Source organism: Triticum aestivum, chromosome 3B (genome assembly GCF_018294505.1).
Source record: "Triticum aestivum cultivar Chinese Spring chromosome 3B, IWGSC CS RefSeq v2.1, whole genome shotgun sequence".
Classification (NCBI taxonomy): domain Eukaryota; kingdom Viridiplantae; phylum Streptophyta; class Magnoliopsida; order Poales; family Poaceae; genus Triticum; species Triticum aestivum.
Genome location: NC_057801.1, coordinates 744,608,367 through 744,617,967, shown reverse-complemented (window position 1 = coordinate 744,617,967; position 9,601 = coordinate 744,608,367). Strand labels below are relative to the sequence as shown.

Below are 9,601 nucleotides of genomic sequence, written 5' to 3'. Positions count from 1 at the left end.
TTGCATAGATAGATTATCACAATAGCTATATGTGAGTTGACAAATTTTGCAATTTGGATAAACCGATTTTGTGGAAGGATGAACGGTTGGACGAGAAAGAATGCTGGAGGATGAAGAAACAAGGATGGCCGTTGGACCTAAATCGAATGTCCCAGAAAATTGACTTACCCGATATAAATTTTCAGATGACTTGCGTATATGGCTGGTCACATAGATTATTTATTCGACCTACTGTAATCATGCCTTAGTTTTCTTTCATGCAAATAGTACTAGGACTCTAACTCATCAACTATCTAATGTCTAAAACCTGGACACACCATCAAGAGCAATGTCCAACATACGGTCTCCTATCTGTCCCGGTTTTAGATTTTTGTTTCAGAAATATTTCAGCACCTGCCGTAATTACTGAATTTCAGTGATTTTGGTATGCATTTCAGCCAAATGACTGAAATATTCACTTGAAATTCAAAAAAATATCTGATATTTTTGTGTACATCTGAAATGACTGAAATATTTTGATGTGTGGTGAAATTATTGAAAGTCAATACAATTCATCGAAATCTCACAGGAAGTTAAAACCATGCTATCCGTACCATGTGAACTTTACAACAAAGAGTTGAATTGTTGATGGAATAACAAATGTATCAATCACAGCCTTCTTCTGCTGCCAGAATATCATGTCAGAGCCAAATTGCTACGTACTGTACATGCCATGGCTTACATCGGCTCTAACTTCATGGACAGAAAGAGCGCACACAACAATACGTCATGGCTTACATAGTTACATTGGCTCTAACTTCATCGACAGAGTGTACGTGACTAACCTTCTCAGTAGCAAAGCAACCAGAGCGAGATCATATGCAGCATTGCTGCATCCGTCACCGGAATAGCGGCATACATTATCCTGACCAAGCAATGCTTAACCGAGCATTGGAGTGTCCTCCTACGGCTTGTTTGTCAATTCCCTTTGATTTTGATCTAAAATGTTGGAGCTTTGTTTAATATCCTGTCATTAATAATTATATAGTATGTTTTGCCAGTGTTGCAGTTCACATGCATGGTTAGTCTCTGGGAGTATAAATTAAGTGACTTTCATCTCCCAATTCACTAGTGCCAATTCACAAAATTTCAGTGACATGACAAGCTAGAAACACACTCGGACCGCGCGCCCAGCCATGGCTCCTTGCCACCTTCACCCTGTCCTCCTGCTCCTGGCCGTGGCCGTACTTGGTGGTGCTGCTGACTAGACACCGTTTGATGCAGCGTCCCTCTGCTCAAAGGAGAACAACTACACCGACGGCAGTGACTACGAGATCAGCCTCGACCAACTCCTCCACGACCTTCGTGACGGCGCGATCCGGAATGGCAGCTTCTTCGAGACCAATTACGGCAAGTATCCCAACAGGGTATATGGTCAGGCGATGTGCTACGTCGACTGCGAGCGCACACAGTGCGAGCTCTGCTTGAAGGCGGCGCCGTCGTACGTAATGACCAAAGGGTGCCCGTACAGCCGGCAGGCCGCCATCATGTATAACTGCTGCTATCAGCGCTACTCAGACGAGGAATTTTCTGGCCACGCCGACTTGTTCCATGGTGGGTTCAACTTCATACGTCCCGGGAGCTACGGCGATGCCATGAACGAGACGAGGTGGAATCTGGTAACCCAGCTCATGGCGGAGGCCGCTGGGTCGCCGCGGCGGTTTGCCACCCGGAGCCAGACATACGTGGACGAGCACGGCGACTCCCAGGTGATGTACGGCCTGGTGCAGTGCTCCATGGACTTGTCGGCGACCGAGTGCACCAGCTGCCTTAGTAATCCACTAATCTCGTTCATCCGAGCATGAGTGCAAACGCCACCGTCGTTAACGACAGGAGGTACGGCTGCTACATCACATACGCACCCGATCCAATCGACATCCGGTCTGCAGGTCGACCTCCAAACGTGCTTCTGAATCTCAATTTTCAGACGTGGTAACGGTACCGCTGAATCTCAATTTCTCTTTTGTGCATTCATCAGCAGCTGACTTGCCTCAGCGCCGCCCAAAACGACGGCTCATCTTGGCGGTGTGTGCCGCGGTCACTGGTTCCGTCCTAGTCTTGATCTGCGTTAGCATCTCAGTGCGGCTCTTTTTGCACCGACAAGAGACGACTCCCTGCCGGGTGAATAAAGGAGACGGCGAGGCCATGGAAGACGAGTTCAGGAAATTAGGGACTGGGTCCAGGCAATTCCGCTACCGCGAGCTGGCAGCTGCAACCGACAACTTCTCAGACAACAGAAAACTCGGGGAAGGTGGGTTTGGCTCAATGTACAAAGGGTTCTTGAAGGATTTGAGAATTGAGGTGGCTATCAAGAGAGTGTCCAAGGGCTCCAAGCAGGGGAGGAAGGAGTACGCCTCTGAGGTGAGGGTCATAAGTCGGCTTCGGCACCGCAGCCTCGTGCAGATCGTTGGCTGGTGCCACGCCGGCGGCGAGCTCCTCCTGGTCTATGAGCTGATGCCCAACAGCAGCCTCGATGTTCACCTTCACGGCTCGGACAATGTACTATGGTGGCCTGTCAGGTCAGATGACTTTAATTTAGCTGCCGTTTTTTGGAATCCTCGTGTCACCAGTTCAAATCTGGTTCCTGGCAGAGAAAAAAAAAAGATCCACCGAATAGGTATTGATCCAAATACCTCGAGATGGATTGTGATACATATTCATTAACAATATTTATTCATCTAAGTGGATAAATCTATAATATAAATATAGAGGCACTTCTTTTTCTTTTTAAAGAAGTTTTAAAATAGATCTTTTCTTTATGATAAAGAAGGGGGTGAGATTCCCCATTCAATATTTCTTGCCCTACTACAGGCCAAACTACCTGAGCACTGGGTCCAATGTTTCAGCGTCGCTCTCTCCCTCACTCATGTGTTCTCATTCCTCCTGCTCTCACGCATCTCTGTGGCTCCGCCTAGCTCGACGCCACCATGGACGACAATAGTGGTTGCCTCCCTTCCGCCATGACTTCCTGGAACGACGGGGTATTGAGCTCAGACTCTGACTGCGACATCACTAGCATGGACCTGGGGCAGTGGGTAAGTTATTTTCTTGCCCACGGCTAGGGTTGGGGTTCTTTCATTGCTAGGGTTAGGATTCTTCCTGGGCTAGGGTTAGGGTTATTGCTGAATTAGGGTTAGTGCAATTGGGGATATATTGATCTTTTTGATTTAGGTGAGATCAGGGATTAAAACTATTGTTGGTGTTGTGGATGCAGGAGACCCCTGACACCATTGTGGTGCCCTATTTTTTGTGCTTGAGGATTCTGAACCCAAACGCATGTTGCACCACATGAGGCCTATTAAGTGCGTGGCTTTTGAAGGAATTTCAACTAGAAGAAATTTCTATGGTTTTCCAATGCAGGTTATGTACCAACTTTTCCTGTAAATTTAGCAATAGATCTATTAATTACATTTGTTCATTTTCTGAACCCATGCATTAGGTAGCAAATTTAAATGAAAATGCCTTGTAGTATAAATTCAGTTTCATGTTTTGAATGCAAAGAACTTGTAGAAGAAGCATATTCAGTTTGTAGAACTGACTGAATATCTGTAAGTAGCAATTTCAATAAGTAGATTCAGTAACCGGATATGCACTATTATAAGTAACTGCTTATGTATAAGTAGCAGATTTAGTATCTGAATGTGATGCATTTGTAAAACATAGTCATTGCTCAACCCATGCATTAGTATCAATAGGAGATTCAAGGCTACACGAGATCGACTACCCGAGACTTAGTTGACCGTCTACAAGCATCACCAACACTACTTTTGTTGCGGTGACTGTACATCTAGTGACAAAACCTGACCTCGTGATCTATCTCCAGCAGTTGTTCTTGGTTGCGTGGTAGAAATTTTTATTGGCGCTAGAGTAGCATACCGTGGGTCCCAACATGTGCAACTGTTGCTAGCGACCCGTTCGACGATGTTGTGACTGCCAGCGCAGTTGCTACAACAACGTCGAGGACTGCAGGACTTGTTGCAAGGGAGTGGGGCACTGCCTGTTGCATGGGGCGAGAAGGGTTGTGAACTGCTGGAGTAAGTTTGTAGGAGAGTTTGGGGCACGTGCACTACTGGAATTCTGTGCTACGCCGAGTGCCACGGACACTCCGCAAAGGGCCGAAAACCGCCGGCAAAGCCTTTGCCGAGTGTCACCCTCGGCAAAAGCCACCCGACGTACACCTCCTCCGCAAACAGGAGTTTGCAGTGAGCCAGAACACGGGCACTCGACAAAGACTTTGCCGAGAGTCAAACAGTACCACTCGGCAAAATAAAGTAGCTAACGGATAGCAGACGGTGACGGCAGTTCCTGACACGTGGGACCAGGGGGAGCAGGCCGAGGGCCATCTTTGCCGAGTGCCACGCTCGGCAAAGACAACCAGTAGGTGGCTGAGACGTGTCAGCTCCTGACATGTGGGACCAGGGGGAGCAGGCCGAGGGCCATCTTTGTCGAGTGCCACGCTCGGCAAAGACAACCAGTAGGTGGCTGACATGTGTCAGCTCCTGACACGTGGGACCAGGCGAACAGGCCGAGGGCCATCTTTGCCGAGTGCCACGCTCGGCAAAGACAACTAGTAGGTGGCTGACATGTGTCAGCTCCAGACACGTGGGACCAGGCAAACAGGCCGAGGGCCATCTTTGCTGGGCGCCACGCTCGGCAAAGACAACCAGTAGGTGGCTGACACGTGGGACCAGGCGAACATGCCGAGGGCCATCTTTGCCGTGTGCCCCTCTCCGCAAAGACAGCCAGTAGGTGGCTGACATGTGTCAGCTCCTGACACGTGGGACCAGGCGAACAGGCCGAGGGCCATCTTTGCCGAGTGCCGTGATAGCCAAAGAGAGCCAACTTTGCCGAGGGCCGCTCTCGGCAAACTCTATATTTGCCGAGTGTGACTCCCGGCAAACTCGGCCAATAGGGGAGGGCCACGTCACTTCTCCTAAAAGCCGTGAAAATAGTTTGCCGAGAGTCACCGTCGACAATTCTTTTTCCTTTACCGAGAGTCCTCTCGGTAAAGTTGCCAGGTGGGCTACAGGTTATTATCCTTTACCGAGAGGCCTCTCGGTAAAGTTGCCAGGAGGGCTACAGGTTATTATCCTTTACTGAGAGGCCTCTCGGTAAAGGGTGCATTCTGGTCCAGTTTCACAGTCATTGCCGAGAGCCGCCCTCGGCAACGGTGTGCCCAGGAGCCATTTTTTCCTGTTTCTGTTTCATTCCTACAGTGAAACATATACAACAGCAGTATATAGTTCATCACACATAGAACATGTCACACATAGGCATCATTGAACAAAAGAAGCAATGATTGATTCTGAAAAACATTCCACATAAAAGCAATAGTGCATCAAAGCAATAGACCACAAGTTTACAAGTCTCAAGATGCAAGAGTTCTCAACATACAAGGAACAGTTTCAAACATAACATGAAGTTCACGCGATTTTGGAGATCGGAGTGATAACATCGACATTAGAAGGCATCATTTCGTTTGCTGCCCCAACTCCATCAAACGGAGTGATAACATCAACATTAGAAGGCATCATTCCCTTTGTTGCCCCAACTCCACCAACTTGAGGTGGAACTACCGGAACATTGTTCGACCCTTGTGATGGGTTGAGCTGTGATGGATTGACCCAATAGTGAGATGAATGCATATGGTAATGCCAAAAATGGTGATAGAAATAGTTTGAAAAAAACTCACAATGTTCCACTCTGGCGTTGGTGGCATCTCTGGCACTAGTTGGCCTTGCATGGAATAAAGATTGGCCACCATATGTTGTAAAGACTTCACTACATCATCTTGTTCCTTCAACTTGGCCCGGTTTTCATCTCGTTCTTTCTCGGTGTCAATCAGCCGAGTCTACAATATGGCAATGCAAATGTCATTCATGTTGAAAGGCAAATATCCTCAATAATGAAGAAGGATCAATGAAGAAGGACCATGAAGGATCAATGAAGAAGCACTGACCTGGATATCCTCAATAATGCTCAGGGAATGTGGTACGTGACGCTCTACGGTAGGAGTAGAGCCAGTACTCATAGCACGGAGCGTGTTGACTCTCGGAAGGGAGGAGGTTATGACAGAATCAAGGTGAACCGCCATCCGGCCATTCGGTCTACCGCCTGCCGCGGCAATGGCCACAAGAGGGTTAAACGGTAGCACGTGAGGATCAGTGTCAGGACCGTACGTCTCCTTCAATTTTTTGGTGTAGTTCTCTCCATCTGACCGGGCTTTAGAGCTGATCCAATCCATCTCCGGGTGGAGAGGGTCCCTGCCCTTGTCGTCTTTGGTATGTTTGATGGTCCATGCCTCGAAGTAAGTGATATCCTTGTCAGTGTCTTCTTTCTACAAAAGAAAGTGATCCAAACAATCAAGGGAATGCTCACAAATGAAAGAGAACATGATGAAAAGAAAATGATGTGGTTGCCTACATGTTTTGAGACGACACCTGGGATGGTGAGGTTGCCTTGACAGTGTCCTTGACCCCCCATCAACTTACGCTGTTCAGATATTACTTTGTGTTCATCCTACCACCCTGGATCTGTCCACCGTTCGACGATCTTCTCCCAGCACGGACGTTTGTCAACGCACCACCGAGGAATCACCTGTAAATTAAACAAATACATCTTAGTAAGGATTCTAATTTTGCCGTAGTGTAGGAAATAGCAAGCATCCATCATCACTTGCCTTGAAGTAATTTTCCCGTGAAAGATGCGTCCCTCGAGCCTCCTGTTTGGAAATCCTATGGTTGAGATAGTCCGCATGATACTTGACCACTAACCGGACGCGCTCCTCATAGTGCATGTCATGGACTAGTTTCTTGGCAATATTCTCAACCACCACATTTGCACGATCCTTCTGACCCTCAACGCATATATAGAAATCCTACAAACATGCATACATGTGAGAAGGGTTAAATCATGACTATGGCAAATTTAAACCTTTTGGTATTGACATTTAGGTGTTTGAAAGGACTTACCCAGAAATTGTTGACCACTCGCATGGCTCTGTTATCAAAAACCCTCTAACGCATATCCAGGAAATCCGGTGCAAGTTTGTAGTGATCCCATGACCAAGCTGGCTCAATGATACCGTTCGGCAAAGTGACCAATCCAGGATAATTTAACCTACAAAGACCCCCAATGATGCCACTCAGCGACCGTGGCAGACGCCTCTCACCACCTTTTACTAAGCTTCTGCATTTCGAAGAGTGAAGTCATATTATATGTGAGGAAATGACAAAAGGTACAATTTATATGGGATGAGTCGAGATAACCACTTACTTCTCTCCCATTGGTTTAATCAACACGTCTCTATGCACATATGGACGTCTTAGAAGCTTTGACCACGCAGCCACACTTTCCCTCTGGAAGTAGTGCTGATAGTCGAACCGCTCGGTTGCGAATCGCTCACCTCGTGGTGCTCTGTCACCCGTGAGGGTCCATCCCCACCCTCAGAAACCTGACGAACAACCAGCCTCCTCTTGGCGGCGTCGTCCTCCACCACCTCCTCCTCCTCATCCTCCACCACCTCCTCCGCAAAGTCCTCCTCGTCCTCCTCCTCACACGCCTCATCCCCATCCTCTGTTTCCTCCTCCTGAGCATGGTGAAGCACTGCATCAGAGGGTCGAGGAGAAGAAAGAGGTGCTCTACTCCGGGCTGCTTTACGTACTCCTCGTCCACCTCCTCCTCCTGCCTCACCTACTCCCCCTACTACTAGGAAAAGGCCTACTAATGGCGCACCTGTTTTTGGCTACTAATGGCGCACTACAGGTGCGCCATTAGTACCACACCACTAGAATATTTTAGTAATGGCGCACCAGAGGTGCGCCATTAGTATCTGGTATACTAATGGTGCATCACAGGTGCGCCATTAGTATCCCACAGGTGCGCCATTAGTATCTGGTATACTAATGGCGCACCACATAGAAGTGCGCCATTAGTAACAATTTTTTTAATTTTTTTTCATTTTTTCTTAATCTCAGGTCACTATTTCACATATGAGATATCCAACACATATATATACAACAAGCATCCATATAACAATCATATCCAACACACAAGTTTCATCATATATACATACATAGCCAACACATAGTTCCATCGTTACATATTACAAAAGTTTCACATTGTTCATCCAACACCGTTATCCATCAATTCACAAAAGTTTCACATTGATGCAAAATAAAAACACAAATGGAAAAGAAGCACTCCATCCATGCAAGCTTCCGTGAATTAAATCAAATCTGCAAAATGATAAACAAGAAGTTAGAAGAAGAAGAAGAAGAAGAAGAGAAGAAGAAGAAGAAGACTAGAAGAATACTAGAAGAAGAAGAACACTAGAAGAATACTAGAAGAAGAATAAGAAGAATAATAAGAAGAATAAGAAGAAGACTATAAGCTTATTATGTAAACTTGATCATTTTGTGCTAACATAAGTTATTTTGAAGCTAACCTATAGGAAACTAAGCATATAAGCTATCTAAGTTAGCATATTAGAGCCAACTTAGGTAAAATGAAGCTAACCTATGTCATTTTGGAAAAGAAGAAGAATAAGAAGAATAAGAAGAAGACTATAAGCTTATTATGTAAACTTGATCATTTTGTGCTAACATAAGTAATTTTGGAGCTAACCTATAGGAAACTAAGCATATTAGAGATAACATAGGTAACTAAGTATATATATATAATTTTGGAGATCTGACATACCTGACATAGTTCGGTTCTCATTGTTCTTCTCCTTCTCCTTCCTCAGCCAAGAGCGGCGAGGCGATGGAGGCAGCTGTGGGATGTAGTCTTCTACCACAATTGGCGTGGTCATGCCAGCTGTGGGATCGCCGGCGCCACCACCGGTGCATGGTCATTGTCAGGCACCACCACCATCGCGAGGCCACCTTCAGGCAGGACGGGCACGACCATCGCTAGGTCATCCCCAGCCACCACCATCTCTTGCCCATGGTCAGCCACCACCATCTCTTGCCCATGGTCAGCCACCACCATCTCTTGCCCTTGGTCAGCCACCACCAGCGCTAGGTCATCCTCAGCCTGATGCCCATCGTCATCCTGCAGCTCCTCATCCCCACTATGCTCCTCTTCTCCCACACTCCTGTCCGGATCACCCTTCTTGTTGTCTTTGCTGCTGCCAGAATCGTTGCTGCTTTTGCTAAAGCCAAAATCGTTGTTGCTTTTGCTACAGCCATAATCGCTGCTGCTTTGGCTGTACCAGTGTCGCTGCTGCTACTCCCATTGCCTGTCCAAATGCAAAAATGACCGTTAACAATCGATGTGAGACAAAGCCAAATGTAGAGGAATAAGAAGAGGCAGAACGCACTGGCACCTTCGTCGTCAGCGTAGCGCATGGGACACATAGTCGTGTTGAAAACCTTCATGATGAGCATTGTGGCATCATTGTCGTACCTGAAGAGAAGAAATTACCAGGTCCGCAGGTCGTAGGCACTATAGAACTTCTCCCATCCATGGCACAGGTACATGTGGCCCTCCTCGATCACCAACTCCAGGTCCCACAACCTGCGAACCCCGCTGCCGGCCTGTCGAAGCTTCATATTATCTG

General features: G+C 47.0%; 1 pseudogene; it reads left to right on the top strand.

Annotated features, from left to right (window-relative positions):
• The first annotated feature begins 1,175 nt into the window (after positions 1 to 1,175).
• On the top strand, positions 1,176 to 3,264 carry LOC123067794 (cysteine-rich receptor-like protein kinase 10; annotated as a pseudogene).
• The last annotated feature ends 6,337 nt before the right edge of the window (positions 3,265 to 9,601 follow it).